The 23352-nt window shown below is 42.2% G+C and overlaps 1 protein-coding gene across 3 annotated transcripts in view; it reads left to right on the top strand.

Moving 5' to 3' along the window:
* The first annotated feature begins 16660 nt into the window (after window positions 1-16660).
* Window positions 16661-23352, top strand: part of LNX1 (ligand of numb-protein X 1) — a 207519-nt gene continuing 200827 nt past the window's right edge. For 2 of the 3 annotated variants that reach the window (XM_067036080.1, XM_059067628.2), the window contains exon 1: window positions 16661-16998. The gene's annotated coding sequence lies outside the window, so the exon portion shown is untranslated. The remainder of the gene's footprint in view (window positions 16999-23352) is intronic. The other variant, XM_067036079.1, reaches the window with a different exon arrangement.

The raw sequence follows: 23352 nt of genomic DNA, 5'->3' as shown, positions 1-23352 counted from the left end.
TAAAATATGGAAGGGGATGAGGCAACTAGAAATGTCCGGGTAATTAGGGGAGAAGGCAGGGTCAAAGAAGAGAACTGAGATTGGAAACATTAGAGCACTTTGTCTGCTGGTGGAAGTGATAACCCTTTGTCCTATATTTAAATCCCTCCAACAAGAACAGACCATTTGTGGGGGAGAAGACATTTAGAGCCAGTTGACTTTCTATACTGTTTCACTCTGAGCAAGAACTGCCTCTTGTCTCCTGCTTCCTGTCTCTTGAAAGTGGAATGTCTCCTTTTGTTAGCATTTTTAATTTGGTTACTCCAAAATTGTGCAATTTCCTGCTATTTCTTCTATGGTAATCTAGCCAAGTTCTGCTTTGGAGGACTCTCCCCTCTTGCCTTAAGGTTTCCCCAAAGCCCTCCATTTAGCCTTTTATTCTTCCATGCCTTTGTGGGAACACTTTGTTCTGGCACTCATGGAACAGCTAAAAGTGCATCTTGTTACCTTGGCCCCATTTCAATCAACAAGTATTTACTGAGAGCTATCTTTGCTCCAATGCTGTTATAGATCCTGTCGAATATAGACATAAAAGAGTCTGAGGTCTGGAAAGCACCTTAGAGTTAGCTGCTCACTTTCCAAATGAGGAAACTGAGGTCCAAAGAATAAACAACTTGCCCCAGGGTCATGAGGCTGTTTAGAAAAATAACCTGCTGAGTTTTCCCATTTCCTATTCTCATTAGGATTTATCCTTTGACTGGGAAGATGAAAGAAAGTGTATGGAACGTTATGGCACCTTTTCTAAGCCAAGCTTCATGTTTTCAGTATGTTATGTAAATTGCATCATCTCCCAAAGTACTTAGTAAGATTACTCTGTGAGAATTCAACTAAAAAAAAAAACCCATAAAGTAATTAAATTATGCACAATAGCTTGTCCTACCCCATGGCCCTATCTCGATGAACTATAATACAAATTCTGGACATGCAAAGCTAAGGACCAGATCCTAGATCCTCCATGTGCTGATACTTTGTAGGGACTCTTGGAGAACAGTGAGCCAGGAATCTAGGGGTCTGCCTTACTCTTGGCCTTGTATAAATTGCTACATGTATCTCATTCTACCTTCCAAACAGCCCTGTGAAGTGAATATCACTATCCCCATTTTATAGATGAAAACATCAAGGCTTAAAAGGGGAATTCCTGGGCAGGAGTCTGGCCTGACTGCCAAAAGACTGCAATGGAATTCAGGTTTTATTGATGTCTCTTCTTATCTTTAAGTGCTAGAATAAGTCACATCCCCCTCTTCTTTGTACAGCTTTCCAGCACAGAATGGTGCAAGAGCATGAGACAGAAGCACTTAGGTGGACGGAGGTTTGGCCGTCAAGATGAACTTGATGGTGAGTGCTGGCCCTCAAAGCTGATCTCTCCTTGCAGCTCTAAGGCTCATGCCCTTCCCTGCACAGGAAGAAGAGCTCTTTCAGGATGAGGTAGGATAAGACCCTAACCCTCCAGAGTGGATCTGAGCCCTCTGGAAACAAGAAGGGGCTAGAAAAGACTGTGGGAATTGTGTGGGGATGGGGAGAAGAGGAAAGTAGACCAGAGAAGATGCTCGGGCCAGGTTCCCACCTGAGATGGCTGTGTTTGCCTGAAATGAGATTCCAGGGGAAAGGCAACATTTTGAACCATCTTCTGGACCCATATGATTGCTCTCTTTATGGAACTGAGTTCTGCAGAACTGAGTTCTGCCTTCATAACCTTCCAGACGTTGCAAGCCTAAGAAAGGAGTTATATATTTGTGTATACATACAGAAAAAAATGTCTAAAATAATATTCATAAAAAATACTACTAGTTGTGATTAGAGTAGAAGCGTTTGGTGCTTTTTAATGTCTTCTTTCTACTTTCTGTACTTTTAAAAATAATAAGCCAGAATTATTTTTTAATCGGAAAAAATGAGGGGTTTTTTTTCATTGTTATTTGGGAAATAGAAACCACCACATGTATCCACTAGCTTCAAATGTGATTGCTGACTCAGGGTCAGCAAGTTTCCGAGCAAGTTTGCTCGGAAGTTTCAAAATGATTTTGTGTGTAAAGTAATAGCCTCTGGCCACAAAAACAATCTGAGAAGAAATAGAAGAAAATAAGATAGAAACCCAGTTTTGAATGTGAGAGTGTGTCTAGGTTATACCAGTCACACATCATACCCTTTCTGGTTCCAAGAACAGGCTGTCTGATATTTCATGTCCCCACACAGCATCACCTTCAAACTTTCCCACTATTTGCTCACTGAGCAGTTTACAGCTAATTGTGATTAGCCAGGATCTAGTAGTATAAGAAGCTCACAAAACAAATAGGGAAAATGAGTGAAGTTTTCCCAAATTGGAATCCAAGAAGAAAGATGATGACTACTCCACAGTGAGGACCAGGAAGTAGACAAGAATCAAAACAGGTAAGAATCAAAATGCCCCTGAGTATTTTAGAGTGAGGACAATTAAATTTGGCCTGGAGAACGAAGGCAAGCTGGGGATTTCCTTCTTTGCAGGCCTCTTAGCAGTAAACATGTGAACATCTAACAGGATTTATTTATGTGATTGTCCTAATAAAGGCACAGAAATAGACTTCATCAATTTCCCAACGTGTGGTTACAGACAGTTCATATTTTACTTTATCTCAAGAGGAAACCGGCACTGGGAACCAACCCCATTCTCCCTCTCTACTTTGACTTCCACTGAGTGTGGCTTTTAAAAAAAATTCATCACCTATATCTAAAGGTTGTAGTTTTCAGAGCCCAAATTATGTAATGGATCAGGACTGGATCACTTGAAAAAGAGACCAGGTAGAGGGAGCTGGGGGACCTGGATCAGATTCCTTCCATTTTTGACATATTGGGTCTTCGTTGGAGAAAGATCACTTTCTTAGGTCTGTGTTGTCCTACAAGTAGCTGCCAGCCACATGTGACTATGTAAATTTATATTAATTAAGTTAGGTATAGGAGTCTCTGGAGGCACACAGACACAGATAGGAAGTTCCTGAGCTTGGACCTTCTCCTGTTTTCATCTTTCTGAGATGTTCGAGAGTGGTAACAAAAAGTATTGGTTACCTCAAAAAAGTGGGCAATGAATTTTTCTCTTGAAAGAGTCTACCTTCTTTCGTGTGCACAGGAAAAAGTTTAGAAGAAGGCACACTCAATGACTAACCAGAGTGGGACTATTCCTCTACAAGTGGGTGCGTGGGCTTCAGTAGTTGTGGTCCATGGGCTCAGCAGTTGTGGCTCGTGGGCTCAGTAGTTGCGGCTCACGGGCTCTAGAACACAGGCTCAGTAGTTGTGGCACACGGGCTTAGTTGCTCTGCGGCATGTGGGGTCTTCCTGGACCAGGGCTCAAACCTGTGTCCCCTGCATTGGCAGGCGTATTCTTAACCACTGCGCCACCAGGGAAACCCTGGTTGTTGAGATGTTTTTCCTTCATGGGGATGCTTTTAATTTTTAATGGGAGAAAACTAATAAAGAGACTTAAAAATAAATAAGCAAGCAAACAAACACATGGATCCAAAATTCTAACCAATCTCATTTTCCTTCTCTAAGAACAAAGATTGTAAAGAATAATAAACAATGTTTGGGAGGAAATCTTGTTTGTTTTCACCCTCCATATGTTTGGCCTGGTCCAAAGCAGCTGGCGTGGCATTGTTTACCCAAGATGTGTGCGTGACTTTGGTTGGCTTCATGTCCTGGGCTCTGCAATTCTAAAATTAATATGAGGCTAGCTGGAAACTTCCCCTCCTTCAATGCTGTAGAGGCAGATATTCGAGTTCTTTGATTTGCTTGATAAATCCTTCCTTGCATTTAAGAGATATCTCCTTGTCTTATTTAGGGGTCAAATTCACTGAGAGGCTGAGTTTGCTCTTTATCAATATGGTAAATAGAAACAGAAATGTCCCACCCTGTAAGGTTTAGCTGGCCCATTCTCCTGCCTCCAAGTACTTAACACTAACTTCTACCAATAATATGCCAATATGTGTTACGATTCCCTTGCTCAAGCTGTCGATTTTCTTATTTAACGGAAATTCGTGAAGTCATTAAGCTCAGAAAATGATATTCTGAGATGTTTTCTCAACTCTTTGTCAACTTCTGTTTGTATTTGGCTTTTGATGAATTATGATGTTACATATACACTAGCTGGGAAGCTTTTAAACTTATTTAACAGTAAAAAGACTTGGATGGTTGAAAATTAGATAGATAGATAGATAGATAGATAGATAGATAGATAGATAGATAGATAGATAGGAAGAATATATCTCTATGACATAAACCTATGTTTATCTATATCATATATATATATATATATAGTCTATGAAGAGTAAAGTAGGAAGTTGCTGAAGAAGGTGGGGAGACCCTTAGACAGAACAATTAAAGTGTAAAACCTGTGAAAGAAGAATTACATGGAAGGAGGATTGAATAGGAAGAGTTTCAGCCTACAGTGAGGTTCAGAGAAAGTCTCTGCCAGGCTGATGAGGAGGCTTGAGCAATGGCAACCCATTAGAGGATCCCAAGTTGGGCAGGAAAGCCCAGTTCCAGTGCCCCCCACTGCTCAGTCATCAGCAGGGAGTGGCCCAGGCAGCGTGGCCTTGGTGTGAATGCTGCCGTGGATGTGATGGTGGGAGCAGGGGGTTGTCGGTACACAGTGCTCCCCGTGGCAGGTTCTCTTGAGGGAGATCTGAACAGTGCAATGTATGGGTCTGCTAGGGCTGCTATAACAAATACCACAGTCTGGGGGGCTGGTACAACTGAAATTTATTTCCTCCTAGCTCTGGAGGTTAGAAGTCAGAGATCAAGGTGTCAGCAGAGTTGGTTTCTTCTGAGGGCCACGAGGGAAGGACGTGTGGCAGGCCTCTCTCCTCGGCTTGTAATGGCATCTTCTCCCTTTGTCCCCACATTGTCTTTCTCTGTGTGTTTCTGTGATCACAGTTCCCCATTTAATGAGGACTCTAGTCACTGGATTAGGGCTCATATTGGATAATGACTTCATTTTAACTCAGTTACCTCTGCAAAGACGCTGTCTGTAAGTATGGTAACATTCTGAGATACTGAGGATTAGGACTTCAACACTTGAATGGGGGAGGGGGGAACACAATGCAACCACAACGTGCACCTCCATGCCACCACAATCCACCCCTTATACCACAAAGCTCCACTTCTCCACACTGGTTCAGGAAGCAGCTCCTCCACATTCCCCACTGGCCTCTCTTCCTGAGGGAAAGCTGAGAAGAGGGAGGTTAGCAGGATAAACCACTGCTCCTATGGCTGCAGTGGTCTCAGGGCAGCAACAGTTACTCAGCTTCTCCCTCCACTACTATCCATCCTAAACTACCCTCCTCCCAACAATCACCTCAGCCATTATTGGCGTTTCACCAGATGGTGTGAAGTTTGCCATGCTAATCCCCTACTAATTTTCCTGCAGTGAGATTACCATTGAGGGCAGTACAATCTGAAGCAAAAATTTTTTTGTTTGCCATCAAAACTGCTTTCAAGATTTCATTCCCTTAAATAATATCCTTTCTTAGAACATCAGAGAATGAGGATCCTGTTTTCCAGTGGAGACTAGCAGAAATTGGAGCCATTTTGAATTTTTAAACTTTCCAAATATAGATGACCATTTCTTGATGAATAATTATATAAAAATATGAAAACTGGTCATGGTAAACGGGCAGGGCAGAATATAAGTTTCCTGGTCCATAGTGGGGACACTTCCAATTAACATTTCTGATTCCCTCTTATTTCAACAATAAGTACTTGGCCTTTTCACAGCCAGTTACATTGGAGAGCACTTTTTAAAACCAGGATTTTCCATCACTTAAAAAATGAATTAGCTTTTTCCCTTTGTACTTGTCACTAATTAGTCATTTTAAAATGTTGAAACTTGTCATTAATAACCTTTCCTGTGTTTGTAGCAAAAAGAGTAGAATCAAGCAGGAGTTCCATGATTATTTATGGAAGTTGTGCTCTGGATTCTTCTTTCAAGATTTCTTAGTTCTGTTTAAAATACAATTTTAAAATACCTGGGTTACAATTATTAAATTTTCTGGGAGGCAGCATAACGGAGTAATGTTTTAGTTCAGTTGCTTTCAGCTGCAAGTAACAGAATACCTCCATTAAAAGTGGTTTTAAACAGAAAGAAATTTAGTAATCTCACAAAACAAGAATTTGAGAGGTAGGTGGGCAAGGACAGGGTTGGATCAGCAGATCAGCAGCATCATTAAGGATGGAAGCTGTTTTCCTCTCTCCACTCTGACATCTTCAAGGTTGGCAGCATAGGTGCAAAAAGGCTGCCACATTCTAGGCAATACATTTATACCCCACAATATCTGGAAGAGAGAGACAATGAAAAAGAGAGAGAGAGATTTCTTTCCAGGCATCTTCTTTTATTAGGAGGGAAAGTCTTCCACAGAAGTCCCTCAGCTGACATCTCCTAAGGTCCCATTGGTCAATACTGGATCACACATTCTAGCTGCAAGGGAGGCAGGAAGGGAACACATCTCCAGCCTTTTCCAGGAAGGAAGGATGGCAGCCAACAGGTTGACCATACAGAAGTTGATGTGATCAGAACCTCTGGGAGAATGCCGGTTCTTCTACTTAATACCATATAAACTTGAGCAAGTTATTGATACTTAGTCACTCAGTGCCTTAGTTTCTCCCTCTTCTGTGTGAAGTAAATTCAATGATACATGTAAAGCCCTTTGAGAAAAACAAATATCGTATCTTAACGCATATATGTGGAATCTAGAAAAATGGTACAGATGAACCGATTTGTAGGTCAGGAATAGAGACATAGACATAGAGAACGGACATGTGGACTCAGAGGTTGGGGTGGGAAGGGGAGGGTCCGATGAATTGGGAGATTAGGTTTGACATAAATACACTACCACGTGTAAAATAGCTAGCTAGTGGGAACCTGCTCTATAGCACAGGGAGATCAGCTCGGTGCTCTGTGATTACCTAGATGGGCAGGATGAGAGGTGAGGGGTGGGAGGGAGGTCCAAGAGGGAGGGCATATAGGTATACATATAGCTGACTCACTTCATTGTATAGCAGAAAAAATAACACAATATTGTAAAGCAATTTTACTCCAATAATAATAATTTTTTAAAACCCTTTATAGTATCTGCCATATGCTGCCTGCTAGGCATCATGGCTATTTGCTAGAATCACAGAGGGTCTCCTGGGGCCTGGGGTTCATCCAGATGCTCTGGCTGAAAATTTGACAGACGTCAGATTTAAGCTGCTGTAATGTTAAATTTTTATAAGACCCTAACCACAAAGGTTGTCTTTAATTCTTCAGACTTAATGCTTAATATTGTCATATATTTTTAAAAGCTTTTAGTTGGCAGCCTTGTTTATTAAACTTATTTCCAAAAATGCTCTCAGAGATAGAAACAGTGTCTTTGGGTCCTATGGGAGGTGCCAACCTCCTCCAAGATTCCATCTACTCCTCTCTCACGTTGCTCCTGCATCTGACTCCTTGGTCTGTTCTCACTACAGCTTAAAGCAAGTACTAGTTTCACACAGTCCTATAACTCATCTCAGCTCTGTTTCCCAATCTCCTGGCTTCAAACTAGGGCAAATTCAGGAAGAGGACAGAAAGTAGCTATTAGGATTTTCCTTTAAAATTTGATACACAGTTAAGTGGGATGGAAATTGGCATAAACTTTCTGAAGTGCAATTTGACACATGAAATATTTAAATACATAATTCTCTTGACCCAGCAATTCCACTTCTGTGAATGTAAGCAAGAAATAAAGTTCATAAAGCATTGCTTGCCTTAGCAAAAAATTTTTAACAACCTAAATGTCCATTTAGTAAATACGTTAAATAACTGTGGCATTTCCATATTATGAAATTTCTATATTGGAACATTTTTTAAAACATGAGGAAGATCTTTATGTACTGACATGAAAGGATGCCTACCGTATATTGTTGAGTTTAAAAACAACAAAATATGGACTGTTGTTTATCCTATTGTATCAATTTCCTACTGCTGTTTAACAAACCATCCCAAAAGCTTTAGTGCCTTAAAACAACAGTATTTATTCGTGATTCTGTGATTTGGCAATTTGAGTTGGGCTCAGCTAGGACAGCTTGTCTCTGCCGTATGTGGTGTTGGCTGTGTGCACTCATATATCTGAGGCCTAAGCAGAGGTGACAGGGACAGGTCCCTCCACCTGGCCCCTCTCTCTTCCTGTTCTCTCATCCTCAAGGAGGCTAGTCCAGGCTGTTCACATAGCAGCAGCACTCCAAGAGGGTGAGAACAGAAAAAGGAAATCTGGTAGCTTGGCTCAGGACCCTGACAATGTTATTTCCCCCAGTTTCTACTGGTCAAAGCAAGTTGCAAAGCTAGACCAGAATAAAGGAGTGGAAAAATAGACTTCACCTCTTAATGGGAGTTGCTATCTCAAAGCCATCATCCAAAATGCCCCCCAGTCATCCTCACTTCCTGAGATCCAGGCCTCTGTATAGTCCCTCCCTATTGAACCTGGACCAACTGTGTGATAACAGCACTTCTGAGGCTAGATCATACCACACCTTGCACCTTCCACCTCGCTCTCTTGGACCTCTCCCTATGGGGGAAGTCAGATGCTATTTCATGAGGAAATTCAAGCAGCCTGTGAAGAGGCCCACATGAAGAGGAAGTGAGGCCTCCTGCCAACAGCCGGCACCAATATGTCAGCTGTGGGAGTGAGCCACGGTGGAAGCGAATCTTCCAGCCCCAGTCAGATCTTCAAACAACTGCAGCCCCAGCCAACACGTGACTACAACCTCATGAGAACCCTCAACCCCCCGGAACATGGAATCACTTGGTCAAGCCTCTCCCTAATTCCTGGTCCATAGAAGCTGAGAGATAGTAAATGGTTAGTGTTCTTTTAAGCCACAAAATATTGGAGTGATTTGTTACACAGTGTTAGATAATAAGAGATGCAAATAATTTATGACCTGTGTGTGTGTGTGTGTGTGTGTGTGTGTGTGTGTACACACACATAAATATACACATATACAACACAAAGATAGATATTGTCTCTCTCTCTCTATCTATCTATCTATCTAATGATTATCCCTAGAGGCTGGGAATAAGTGAGTGTGTGTTTGTGTGTATTGTTGATGTCAAGCACTAAAGAGGCAGAAAGACATACTTTTTAGTTGAGGCCCTTTTTTCTTCAGACTTGTTTGAGTTTTTTCCCTAAGAATGTGTTACTTCTATAATTTTTGAAACAAAAATAATTTCTCTTGATATTCAAAGCATTTGTATGTACACATGCATATGAGTAACTGGGCTGGGGAAAGAGGTACAAATCCATTTAAGAGTCTTCAGCGACCCTCTGGCACGATTGCTCTGGACATTTCAGTTCTAATAACTGTGCCTCATGCCCCCAGAACATCAGCACAGGCTTGGTGTACCGAGATGAAGGCTCTCTGACCAAGGATAGCATCGAGACTACAGTAATAAAGCAACAACAATGAGATTTAAGCATCCGTTTTCTTTTTAAATGAGGTTTTCCCGAAAAGACAACATCCAACCTAGTCACTGAAATGCAATTAGTACATACAGCTGGATCGAGTTTAGAACACTAAGAATCTGTTTGAAAAAACAAACACAAAATGGGGTCCAGCTGTTCTGAACCAGTTTAGAGAATGTCACATTTAAAGACAAAATGCGTTTATATGTTTTCCAATCACTTTTTCATTGCAATGTGGTTTTAAAAATCAACCGACCCAATCAATTCATCAGTGCAGTTGACCAGGCCTTTTCAAAATAAGGAATCTAAAGCCTTTTGTCCCCTGAAAATAGAGATAAGTGTCATAGAATCTTGGGATTGTTTTTCCTAAAGTCTGAGATAACTCCACGAATTTCTTTCTGGATTGTAAGAAATCTGAGTTCCCCTTACATTATTATTTTCATTCACAGTAGTTATTATTGTGATATTTATTTATTATTTATTAAGTATTTACAGTATCCTCAGGGCTGGAAACAAAATTCTAGAGGAGACTATAGTCTTTGCCTAATAGATTACAGTTTGGTCCTCTTCTCTATGACTGTCCCAGAATGTACAATATTTAGTCTGATGGCATTTCACACAGTCCTGAAAGGCAGTTTCACCTCAAAGGGAAATATCCTTAACTTTAAAAAAAAAAAGCATCTAATAAGAAACTAAAAGAACACTATAAATCAACTATACTTCAATAAAAAAATTTTAAAAATTTTAAAGCATTAAAAAATATGTATAAAGACATCTTTCGTGGAGCTCATAAGCAGACTGCTCAGAATTTCTAATATTTGTGACTTGGTGGAAGAGTTCAAATCTATGTGTTCTTCCTACTCTGATTAAAAACTTAGAGACATTGCAAAGAAAACTGGATTTTTCTTGGTGTAACAACTCATTTTATTTTTCTTTGTTGCCCAACTTCTGCCCCCAAATCCCCTTCAAGACAGTAATCTGGGGCACCTAATGTGTATAAATATGAAAAAGACAGCCTTTCCCCAGAGATTGCAAACAGTTTTCCCAGGAACCTGTTAGGAGAAACTGCAGCCCCTGCAAATTAATTTGGGGTTCCTGGCATGCAGGTTTGAGAGCTGGATATCTGATTTGTGTGCCCAGCACCAAGATTCACTGTGGTTTTGAGCAATCCCCTACATCCTTCTAGGCCTGTTCCCTTCAATGACATGATACTGATTTGTGAGCAAAGCATTGTAAACCTATTATTACATGGATGACGAAAGTGTAGAACAGAAATCCTAGGTATGGAGATGGGACGCATGGCTGTGTGCATTTGTTTGGGTTGACTCAAGGGCAAAGCCTCCCCCCCTTTTTTTTTCCTCCTTTTTGGCTGTGTTGGGTCTCGGTTGCTGCGTGGGGGCCTTCTCTAGTTGCGGCAAGCGGGGGCTACTCTTTTTTGCGATGCATGGGTTTCTCACTGCGGCGGCTTCTCTTGTTGCAGAGCATGGGCTCTAGGCGCGCGGGCTTCAGTAGTTGTGGCTCGAGGGGCTCTAGAGCGCAGGCTCAGTTCTTGTGGCACACAGGCTTAGTTGCTCCGCGGCATGTGGGATCTTCCTGGACCAGGGCTCAAACCCGTGTCCCCTGCACTGGCAGGCAGATTCTTAACCACTGCACCACCAGGGAAGTCCCCAAAGCCGCTTAATATAAAATTCCTCAGGGAGTTTTCCTGGGTTTTGTTGAAAAATCTAGGCTATAGAAAGACTTCATTTTACCACTGGTATTGGAGACAAGGCAAATACCTGATTTACACACTTTCTAATTCCAGTGTGAGATTTATTTTCATGTGCATTTTATACATAGGTATAGAAAAGGTGTTTATGAAAGAAACAAGTTAAAATACAAACACAAATTACCAACGTTGGGGGGAAGCGGGTGTCTCCTGGTTGAGGGCTGAAATCTAGAGCAAGGGGGACTCAATACAGCATCTGCGTTCTGAGGAGCTGGACGGAGACCAATGCAGAGCTTCCTGCCACCCTCCCTGAACTATAAGACCCACGAGAGTCTGACTCCTCTAACCAGTGAGAGGGAAGAAAATTGAAGCAAGAAAGCAGAGGCTGGTGTCCTCAGGCCTGGCGTCCCCACATGGCCTTCCTATAACAGGGAGACAAGGGCCACACAGGCACGCCCTCCCTTCATCCGAGACTCACCAGACAAAATCCAAGAGGCAACAGGAAAGAGGCCCTTGTTTTTCGGTGCAGCCCAGTACCTCACGTAGGGGGCCCAGGGAAGGACCTTCTCACCCTGTTTCACCAGTCCGATTGGTCATTACTTCTCCTCTTGGGAGCGGCAAGATGGAAACTAGGGAGGTGCCTGGAAGTGTGGCTCCAGATTGCTCCTTCCTGGGGACTGAGTAGGAAGTTCCTTCTGAAATATGGACAGGAAAAGAAATGTTTCCTGGCTGTGACTCAACCCAAATAAACACAATGCCTGTGTGAATAAATTATCTCATGGGCCTCCCCAGTGCCATCCAACACGTGCTCACTAGGAACCCAATTAAGATGAGCAGCCAGGGAGAATGTGGCTGTTGCTGAGTCACCATATACTTGACAATTCATATGAAACACAAAACAGGCCGCTCCCGCTTAGAAAGAATTTTTGTTCTGAGAGGTTTGGTTTTTCGTTTTGGGTGGTTTTTTTTTTTTTTTTTGGTATGTTGGCTGTTAGAATTTGGAACACATTTTCCCCTATAAACTGATGTTCTAAATCTAAATGGTCTTTGGTTTCCCAAAGCTGGTCCCCCAAAGTTTTTATAGCAGTACAGTCTCTGCTCTGCCTTACTGTTTTCGTGGGGAATGAATTACAAAATCCAACACGGAAAGTCAGAAATACATTAGTCCTGGGTTCATACCAGTCCACCCCCCTTCTTTTCCCCCCATGTTTCCCTGGGCTGCGGGTTGGCACTCCCAGAAGCAATAGCAAGTGGTTCCTTGGAAGGGAGAACTTGGTTAGATTCTCTAAGACCACAGTTATTTGCTAATTCTCTACATCTACACAGAGAAAAACTATATCTGCCTATGAATAAGGACAAGTAAGTACCTCTCGACAACTATTTAAGAAACTCTTCCTTAAGTGATCTGAATTGAGAGAAAAACATTTTTTTTTTCAATTACTCATTCCTTCATTCAACTTAAAAAAAACCTGGAACCTGGTAGGTACCAGGCCCTGGACATGTAGCTGTGGACAAAATAGACACAGTTCCTGCTTTCATGGAAGGAAACCTAGTTGTAGGTGGAGGGGTGGGTGTAGGAGAGTCAATTATATAAGTTCTATATTAAGCAAATAGGCAAATAAATAATATACTTAAAAATCACATCAAGTACTACAAAAGAAATGGGTGTAGGGGGAGTATGTCTCTAGGAAATGACATTTGAGCTGAGACCTGAAAGATGAGAAAGAGGCAGGAAGAGAGTGAGTTTGTATGATTTTGGCAGGGGAGCTAAGGATGGGGGGTGGAGATCAGTACAAGCCAGCCCTGGAATAGCAAAGCTGTGAGATGGAGAAAAGCTGGGAGTATTCAAGAAACTGAAACCAAGCTAGTGTCACCGAGGTAACATTGGAGAGGTGAGCGGGGATCAAATTATGCCAAGGCTAGCAGGCCAAGTCGGGGATTTTATATTTCCTCGTTATTGCACTAGAAAGCCTTGAGGCTTTTAGATAGGCTAATGGCATCATCTGAATTACTTTTGAAAAAGTCTGCTCTGGCTGGAATGTGGAGTATAGATTTGGCAGAGGCACTGGAGGCCAAGAGGGCAGCAGGAAGACCAGCTAGGAGACAACTCAGTAATCCAGGTGATAGCTGAAGGTGGGTCGGCAATTGTGGTAGTGGAAATAGAAGCAGTGGTTGGAGTTGAGATCAGTTTTGGAGGTGAAATTGTCAGAACAGACTCATGGATTGGATGTGGGACTGGAGGGAGAGGCTGCAGCACTTGGGTGTTTGAAAGGACCATTGGCTGACATGGAAACAAGAAGAGATGAAGAGTTGGTTTCAGATGCATGGAGTTGGAGATGGTAGTGAGACTCTGAGAACACGGTCGGAAACTCAGAAAAGAGATCTGAGCCAGAGATACAAATATGGGAGTTGCTGACACAGAGATGGGATTTAAAGCCTCTGGGTGGAGCTTCGGACTCCTCACTGCCTCTCCCATTTGTGGGCACGGGTGGGCAAGCTATCAGTTATGTGCTTAGACGAGGAAAAGAAAAGCAATCCATCATGGTTTAAGGAAACCATTTTCTACCTCCTATTTTGATAAATCCATGTTCACCCTAAGCATCTTATAAGAGTAAAAACAAGCCTGAGAGAAAGCTTGCTCAGGTTCTGATTTCTTGATCACAGAACACTGAAATATGGTGGGGGAGGGATAAATTAGGAATTTGGGAGTAACATATACACAATACCATATATAAAATAAACAACAAGGGCCTATTGTATAGCACAGGAACTATACTTAATATTTTGTAATAACCTATATGGGAAAAGAATCTGAAAAAGAGTATATATATATATATATATATGAATAACTGAATCACTTTGCCGTAAAACTATCACCTGAAACTAAAACAACTATACTTCAATAAAAAATAAAATAAAAATAATACTGAAATAGCTCCTCTAGCATTTTACATAGCTCAGATTTAATATCCTTCCTTCAAAATGCATCCAAAATGAGGACATTTTCTCTGCGTATAACTGGGCATGTTACTTTTGTGGGACACTCTAAAAATGGGCAATTTTTCCTTGCATGGCAAAGTTGCGTTTGCTTTCCCATGATGATTAAAATACATGAGGACTTAAATTTCATCTAGAGGTTTCTGCTGAGTTGGAGCCTGTCATTCATCTGGAACGTCCCACACCACATGGAAAGGACATTCTAAAGCCATGGAGTTTGAGTAGACCCAGGTCCCCATGCCGTGAGCTGCCAGGGAGTGAGTAATTCTGGCTTTGGAAAGAGCATATTTGTAAAGCTAAATTAATACGTCCTGTTTTTCATCTGTGACTTCTCTCTGTTTCCAATAGTCAGCTGCCTTGGTTACATGACCATGCAAAAAAATTTTTTTGGAGGTTTGTGTGTTTATTGTTTATCCCAGAATGGACTCAACTCTTGGAACCAGTTCAATCAGTACTGATCTAGATGCTCAAAGGAGAGGAAGGAGAAATAAAATCCATCTACCTTACTTACCTTTCTATATGGAAACCCCCAAAGTGTCTGACAGTTCCCAAATCTACTGTCTTTATCCCCTGGTGGTGAAAAGCTGTGAAGCAGATGAGGAACATGAAAGCCTTCATTACATCAGCCCCTTTCCAATATTTTGGTTTTCATTTCATACGATAAGGTTGAAAGGCCCATTTGACTGTTATAAATTGCCTCTTCTCATCAAAGAACTCCAAGACCAGATTCTATAAACATATCTGGACACTGTGTTTAGTTGTAAACCACTGGGAAAGAAAAATGAAATGACATCTAAACTAAATGCCCGGCCCCTTTCCAGTCTTCTTTTTTTTATTGCCATAAATCCAGTAAATAAGTCTTTAGTTTCTGTTGAGAATGAAAAGCTGACCAGCCTCAAGCTTAAAGGCGTATGTGGACCCAGAGCAAAGTACCCTCAAGCTCCACCAAACCAAATGCAAGTGTCCCAAGGGCAGGCAGCTGCCCTGGTGTTGCAAGTTATATATTTACAAAAATGGACAACTTGGACTTTGCTGGGAGGCATCTCCCTGTCTCCTAATAAAAGGTTTTACTTTCATTTGACCAGCGGCCAGCTGCCCTTGGTAACTGCACATGTAGGAGAGCTACATGCTAACAGTTGGAAGTGAAGATGAGGCCAAAAAAAAAAAAAAAAAAAAAAAGTTGCAGTAGGACCTGAGGACTGAAAATACACATGCTGATTTCTTCTCATCAAGCAGAAGTTTCCAGGCTGGAACTTAGAATCGTTCATCCCCTGGATTGTTGATTAAAAGAAGCCTGTAACTGTTAGGCTTCTAAAGTCAAAAAGACAAATTTGTGATCAGGCCATAACTGAAGCACACACAGAGGCCAAGAGATTTACAGGGCACTTCCTTGTGGGTAAATCAGAATCACAGTGGAGAGCCGGGTGACAGCAGTCAGCAGCACCCCCTTGGATTAAAGAGAAGAGAAGACTCTGGGCTAGGTGTGTCCTATGTACAAGTTACATAAAGGTAGCACCAATTCATAACTCCAGGGAGAGACCACTTAACTAGCCAATGAGCCATGTTTCTGTTTAGAATTCTATTCCCAGAACTAAGAGTTTGTTTAAGCAACTCTTTGGCCATCACTGGAGCTGTCAGTCCACGGAAGTGCTTAAGCTGACTGTTGGGAAAAGCAAGGCTCAGAAGAACATCCTTCCAGAAAGGCAATTTCTACATTTTTAACTAGCTGGGTCACTTTGCAGGAGTGACTTAATCTCTCTAATCTTCATTTTCTTCATCTACAAAACGGGAATGAGAATGACAGTATTAAGTCAAGAATTATATGAACTGACACAGGTGAGGTCATTAGCACAGGAGCTGGTGGACAGTAAGTTCTCAATAAATGCTAGCAAACATGATGCTACTGATGATGACTGTGACATTGAAGAGTAAGTAGATGAAATCTTTACGTAAACAATAATCCTGTATCTTAAGAGGATATCTTTAAAAGTCTTATCTGTATCTTTCAAAGTCTTAGCAAGTATCAGCTGTAAACTTGCTCCTTCTTTTCCTTTGTCTACAAATGTTTGCCATTGTTTGGCTACGAGAGAGGCTGCCTATGGAAAATCTTTGAAAGATTTGGCAAGACATTGGAGAGGTCAGGATTGCTTGATTTCTCCAATACAGATCTCACGCTTCTGATATAAATGCACGCTTCTTTACATATATAAAAATTAAAAGATAACCTGGGACTCTGAGGTCCGTCTGGGCAGCAGCCAGCTCCTGCCTCTTTAGGAAGTGGTCCCAGCATGATGACGTCCCACTCTGGTGAGGACATGGAGGGGCAGTGACCCTGTGTTTATTTCCTTGTTGATTTCCCTTCCCTGGCTCCAAGCTCATTTTCCCATTGCCTGCAGGAAAACAACATCCAGGGGTGTGGTAGGCCTGACTTGGCAGCCCTAAAGGTGAACAAAAGGATCCTGGCTTTGGCGAGAGCAAAAGGAAGTTGGAGGGAGCCTTGGCCCCATCCAAACCAGAACAGACTTGTCGTTGATGCTCCCGAGTGGCTGCTCTGTGGCGGCCACTCTCCCTGGAAGCTCCCCAGAGGCTGCTCTCAGGTTTATGCATCAGCTCTGTGCAAAGCCTGCAGCAGGGGCACAGGACATGCTGATTAACTCCAGGGCAGAGTGGTTCTCTTGCATGTCTGGAAGACGGGGCACAGGAAAGAGAAGGGAAATTTTCCGGAGCTACTGCTGAGTCAGAAAAACTGAGCTCCCAAATGGACTTTACCCGGAGGCCTCACACGGCTGGAAACTGATCCACAGTGCAGCAAAGGTAAGAGGCCTGCTTCCTCCCGAGGGTGGTATCTCAGGCAGCTGGGGAAAAGTTTGCCTCTGACTACCGCAGCCCAGCCTCCATCCAACCCACTACACACACACACACACACACACACACACACACACACGCACGCACACCCAACTTGTTGAGAAGAACCTAGAAATATCTAGTTCTGTCTTTTTCAAAACACTCTAGAAAGGCCTCAGGACATTTGCTCTCTTTATGTTCGATTTTTTTCTGCATTCTTCATGGACACCTCTTCCTTTACTTTCAAAAATAAAAACTACTTTTTTATTTCATTTTTTACTGGCCAAAAAGGTCAGTAAAAACGTAAGTAATCCCACTAATGTTGACTGGTGACTGGGTTTATATAACATTATTCTTCATCAGTATTCAAAACACAATCACAGGTTTCGTCCCATGTCTACTGGAGAAATGGGCATTGCCGCTGCAATTTTACCCTCGGAGACACTTAGGTCCAGAGAAATCGTGATTTGAGCAGCAGCACGTAGGAAGGTGAGTGACAGACAGCTCATCTTGTCTCCACTCCTGCCTCTTCTCAGTAGAATGGTGACTCTACTTTCTAAACCAAATACCAGACTACATTCTCTGCCACATATTCTGGCAAACGATCTGATGAGAGGATGGAATTTTAGCAATTGGAACTCGCCTGGATAATCCACATGTGGAGAGTCACAGTATCCAGGACCACGCCACCATGTTACGTATCCCTGTTTACTTCCATCCCTGGGCATGGATGCCAGTTCAACAAATGTCGATAAGTGGTGGCCCCAGTGCCCAGCTCTGGGTCACATGTCAGGGCGTGGTGCAGACCGTATGCCCAGGAGGTGCTGAAGGAGTACAGAGTGGGGCCTGAGAGAGGAGGTTGTGTGTGAGAAGTCTCTCCACAGGAGGGGAGCTTCACACTTGGGCTTAGCATGAAGTAGGGACTTGTACTGAGGGAGAGCATTTCAGATCAGCACAGCCCCCCAGGTAGGGAGGGAGTGGGCATTTACAGCAAGACTGAGACAGCAGGGCAGGGGGTGAAGAGCACGGACCGGGGAATTAGACCATCTGGACATGAATCCTGGTTCCACCACCTACTAGCCCTATGTCCTGGGGTGACTCAGTTAACCCCTCTGACCTCAGTTTTTTGATATGTAAAATGGGAATAATGGTGATACCTACCTCAAGGAGTTGTCTTCAGGTTTAAATGAGATAATGCATGTAACATCTTTGCTGGCACATAAGTGCTCAATACATACTAACTACTTAAATACCATGTGCCTGGCTCCATGGGAGATGCTGGGGATACAGATGAAGGGAGCCCTGCTCTCAGTCTGATCACAGTATTGTGAGTTAGTTGTGTGCCACTAACTATATGCAGTGTGGTAAGGGCTGTGGGACGGCAGAGGAGGCATCTACTCAGTCTGTGAGATTTTGGATGGTTGTTCTGGGCGGCCTATCGGAGGAGGTAGGAAGAATTTTCACAGCAGAGACCCTGCGTGCAGGAAGGTGACACAGAACAGAGCTACACGGATTTGATTTTGAATACCAGCTTCATCTCCACCAGATGCCTAGCAGAACCATGCCAGTCGGCTCAGGCTGCCATAACAAAATACCACAGCCTGTGGGGCTTCAACAGCAGAAACGTATTTTGTCATAGTTCTGGAGCCTAGAAATCCAACTTCAGGGTTAGGCCACTCTCCTTGGCTTGCAGACAGCCACCTTTTTGCAGTGTCCTTGCATGGTCATTCCTCTGTCCACCTGTACACTCGGTGTCCCTCTGCATGTCCCAATTTTTTTTTTTCTTATAAGGACACCAATCAGTTGGATTAAGGTCCACCCTAAGGACCTCTTTTTAACTTAATCACCTCTTTCAGGGCCCTATCTCCAAATCCAGCCACATTCTGAGATACTGGGGCTTCAGCATATGCATCTGGGAGGATACAATTCAACCTATAACAATGAGCCTGCTACTAAGTCTTTCCAAGCTTTATTTCCTCATCTATAAGACGGGGACAATACTTTAAAAGGAGAACCATTGTGATGATTTTAAAAAGAACACATGGACCAACTATCCCAGTTTCTGACCCTTAGAAGGTGCCCAATAGGCAGTGGTGGTTATTATCAGCATTTTAGGCCAAGCCTCAAATGAACCTGGGATCCCCTGCACAATCCATATTCTAGATAGACACTAAAGAACTGGGCCTTAGTTATCCCACAGACTTCCCCAGAGGACAAACGGGCCCTCAGTGTTTCTACTTCCTTGGTTCTGGCAGGGAGCCCATCATCAGATAAGTCAAGTGGCCGGCGTGATCAGCCCTATAGATACTGTGTTCTCTCTCTCTAGTTATTCAGTAGTCTGTCCTTTCTTTACTAAATGAGTGGAGTGAGAATGCCCATCTCCTACACCTCAGCAGAGAACCAACATGAAGCAGACATACCCTGATTCTACTCTTGGGGCAGCCACTCCAAGCTTTGTCCCCCCAAAGCAGCCTCTGGGTACCTGTGTCCTGGCAAGTCTGAAAAACATTATAATTCCAACCTAAGATATCCACCACATGTAGATGTAGATATAGGTATAGATACAGATTGTTTTGAAAAATCTCAAACTTACAGAAAATTTGCACGTATACTAGAAAGAATTTTATACTATATTTTTCCTGAACCCTTTGAGAATAAGCTGCAGAAATGATGCCTCATCTTCCCCAAATACTTTAGTGTGCATTTCCCATAAACAAGGACATTCTCCTACACAACCACAGAATTAGGAACTTAATGTTGATACATTACTATTATCTAATCCTCAGACCCCAGTAAGTTTTCATTAATTGTCATTGGATCCTCAGATCAGTTCAAGTTTTTGTCAGCTGTCCCAATAATAGCCTTGATAGCAAAAAGAGTACTTTCGAATCAAGCACTGCATTTAGTTGTCACATCTCCTTAGTCTGCTCCAATATGCAACCTTTCCTTAGTATTTCTTTCACTTTCATGACCTTGACACTTTAAAAAAATACAGGCTAGTTATTCTGTAGAACATTCCTCTCTTGGGGTTTGTCTGAATTTCCTCACATTTAGATTCAAGTTCTACAACTTTGGCAAGAATATCACAGAAGTGATGTTGTATTCTTCCCATTGCATCCTATCAGGCGGCAGATGATTTTAAATTTCACTGAGATCACTTGATTAAAGTGGTGTCTGCTAAGGTACTCCACTGGAAAGTGACTCTTCCTTTTTTTAAAATCAATAAGTGTTCTCAGAAAAGGACCTTGAAATTATATAAATATCTCATTCCCAAACTGTCAATGTGCCCTTTTGACATGTTCCCATCATCATTTGAACACTTCTTTACTTCCTGTTACAATGACATGTTCCAGCTTTAAAATTAGCTATTTCTCCAAGGAGCGCTGGTTCCATTATGTGCGGGATTATTTAGAATCCCAATTCTGACTGCTCAGTGTGCTCACTGCTAACTTAGGTATTGCTGTTCCCTGACTCTTTCAGTGGACATAGCTAGTGTGTGTATATATACATCTATTTTATTTCTGTAGATGATCCATATATACTGAAAACCATAAATTCACTCCGGTACTTCCAATTCCAATCCAGCACCACAGGGTTCATCCTAGCTTTCTCCCTTTCCATATTGTAAGTTCCTTCTCTAACACTTATGGAGCCTGATTTCCATTATCCTTAATACACTTGCTTATTTGATCAATCCCCTGAATGTAACCAACTGCTATCATGACCACTGCCCCCTTCCCCACACAGCTGCCCTCCTCATCCCACTTGGATTCTGACACTGCCCATACAGGCTCTGGCCCTTGTGCGGGTCAGCCCCTCTCTGTGGCTGATCTCCTTACCTTGTATGGGCCACCATATCTCCTCCACCCCCTACAAGGCTGATTGCCTTACTCAGCTCACATAATAGCTATAAGGACTGAATTATTTAGGAAGAGAGGGAAGGTGAAGAAGATATTCATTCACTTTTAACATTTTTGAAAAACTCAAAAAAGTCATTCTGTGACCCATGGTAAGCGTTTGTGTGAGTATGTGTTGTCACTGTCTTTGCTTTGTGGGGAGCAGTCTCTTCCATACGAATTGGGCATATGTCCCCAGTACCAGGACTGAAGGCATGAGGTTCACACTACTGATTATTTTCCATTCAACACTGTTCCAGTCTATATGGACATGGGCTGCTCACTATCTACTCAGGGTACCAACAATATTTCCAGGCTGAAAACTACTATTTGGGCAATCACTGCTCCTTTTTCTATTCTGAGTCCTAGTCTGGGTTCTGCCTTATTTATTTATTTAAAACTAGATAGTAAGCACTTACTCGAAATCAGGTACTTGGCTAGGTTGGGGCATAGAGATTTAAAGCCTTGGTCTCAGCCCTCAGGGAATTTTCAGTCCACTGTGAGATGCAGACAAGAGTCAGACAGTTATAAATCTGTGCAGCAAAGTGCAATGTGAGCTGTCTGAACAGCCTGTACCTAACCTAGAGGACACCTAACCTAGATGGGGTGGGCAGAGAGAAGATGCCTGAGGGGAACCCTGAATGGGCAGGGATTAACAAAGTAAGGCAGGGCAGGAAAGGAGGCATAGGACAAGGTGTGTGGAAGGGCCAGAGGTGAGGGGAGGGTTATGAAAAGGCAGGTGCAGGTTGGTGGAGGGGTGTCACACATGCCAGGTTAAAATGGTTGGATTTTTTTTTAACATCTTTATTGGAGTATAACTGCTTTACATTGTTGTGTTAGTTTCTGCTGTATAACAAAGTGAATCAACTATATGTATACATATATCCCCATTCCCCTCCCTCTTGCGTCTCCCTCCCATCCTCCCTATCCCACCCCTCCAGGTGGACACAAAGCACTGAGCTGATCTCCCTGTGCTATGTAGCTGTATCCCACTAGCTATCTATTTTACATTTGGAAATGTACATATGTCAGTGCCACTCTCTAACTTCTTCTCAGCTTACCCTTCCCCTTCCCTGTGTCCTCAACTCCATTCTCTAAGTCTGCATCTTTATTAACACGGTTGGGTTTTAGACTTTAGGATATGAGGCTCTGGAGCCCAACTTTCTCTGTTCAAATCCTGACTCTACCACTTTCTATTTGTGTGATCTTAGGCAAGTGACTGTTCTGTGCCTCAGTTTCTTTCACTGTAAAACTGGAGATTATAACTGTACTTACATCATGGGATTGATGTAGTGATTAAATTAGTGATTGTACATAGAGCACAGAAAAATGCATAGCACATAAAAAACATATAACAGAGAGGGCAGACAGCAGAAGCAAGAAGAACTACAATCCTGCAGCCTGTGGAATGAAAACACCATTCACAGAAAGACAAACAGAATGAAAAGGCAGAGGACTATGTACCATATGAAAGAACAAGATAAAACCCCAGAAAAGCAGTTAAATGAATTGGAAATAGGCAACCGTCCAGAAAAAGAATTCAGAAAAATGATAGTGAAGATGATCTAGGACCTTGGAAAAAGAATGGAGGTAAAAATCGAGAAGATGCAAGAAATGTTTAAAAAAGACCTAGAAGAATTAAAGAACAAACAAATAAAGATGAACAATACAATAACTGAAATGAAAACTACACTAGAAGGAATCAATAGCAGAATAACTGAGGCAGAAGAACAGATAAGTGACCTGGAAGACACAATGGTGGAATTCACTGCCACAGAACAGAATAAAGAAAAAAGAATGAAGACAGCCTAAGAGACCTCTGGGACAACATTAAACACAACAATATTTCCGTTATAGGGGTCCCAGAAGGAGAAGAGAGAGAGAAATGACCTGAGAACATATTTGAAGAGATTATAGTCGAAAACTTCCCTAACATGGGAAAGGAAATAACCACCCAAGTCCAGGAAGTGCAGAGAGTCCCAGGCAGGATAAACCCAGGGAGAAACAGGCCAAGACACATAATAATCAAGTTGGCAAAAATTAAAGACAAAGAAAAATTATTAAAAGCAACAAGGGAAAAACAACAAATAACATATAAAGGAACTCCCATAAGTTTAGCTGATTTCTCAGCAGAAACTCTACAAGCCAGAAGGGAGTGGCACAATGTATTTAAACTGATGAAAGGGAACAACCTAAAACCAAGATTCTACCCGGCAAGGATCTCATTCAACAGAGAACATAAAATCTTTACAGACAAGCCAAAGCTAAGAGAATTCAGCACCACCAAACCAGCTCTACAACAAATGCTAAAGGAACTTCTCTAAGTGGGAAACACAAGAGAAGAAAAGGACCTACAAAAACAAACCCCAAACAATTAAGAAAATGGTAATAGGAACATACATATCTATAATTACCTTAAATGTGAATG

The sequence above is a fragment of the Kogia breviceps genome, chromosome 6, assembly GCF_026419965.1.
Source record: "Kogia breviceps isolate mKogBre1 chromosome 6, mKogBre1 haplotype 1, whole genome shotgun sequence".
NCBI classification, from domain to species: domain Eukaryota; kingdom Metazoa; phylum Chordata; class Mammalia; order Artiodactyla; family Physeteridae; genus Kogia; species Kogia breviceps.
The sequence above is the reverse complement of the archived record's forward strand: the minus strand, read 5'-3'. Positions and strand labels throughout refer to the sequence as shown.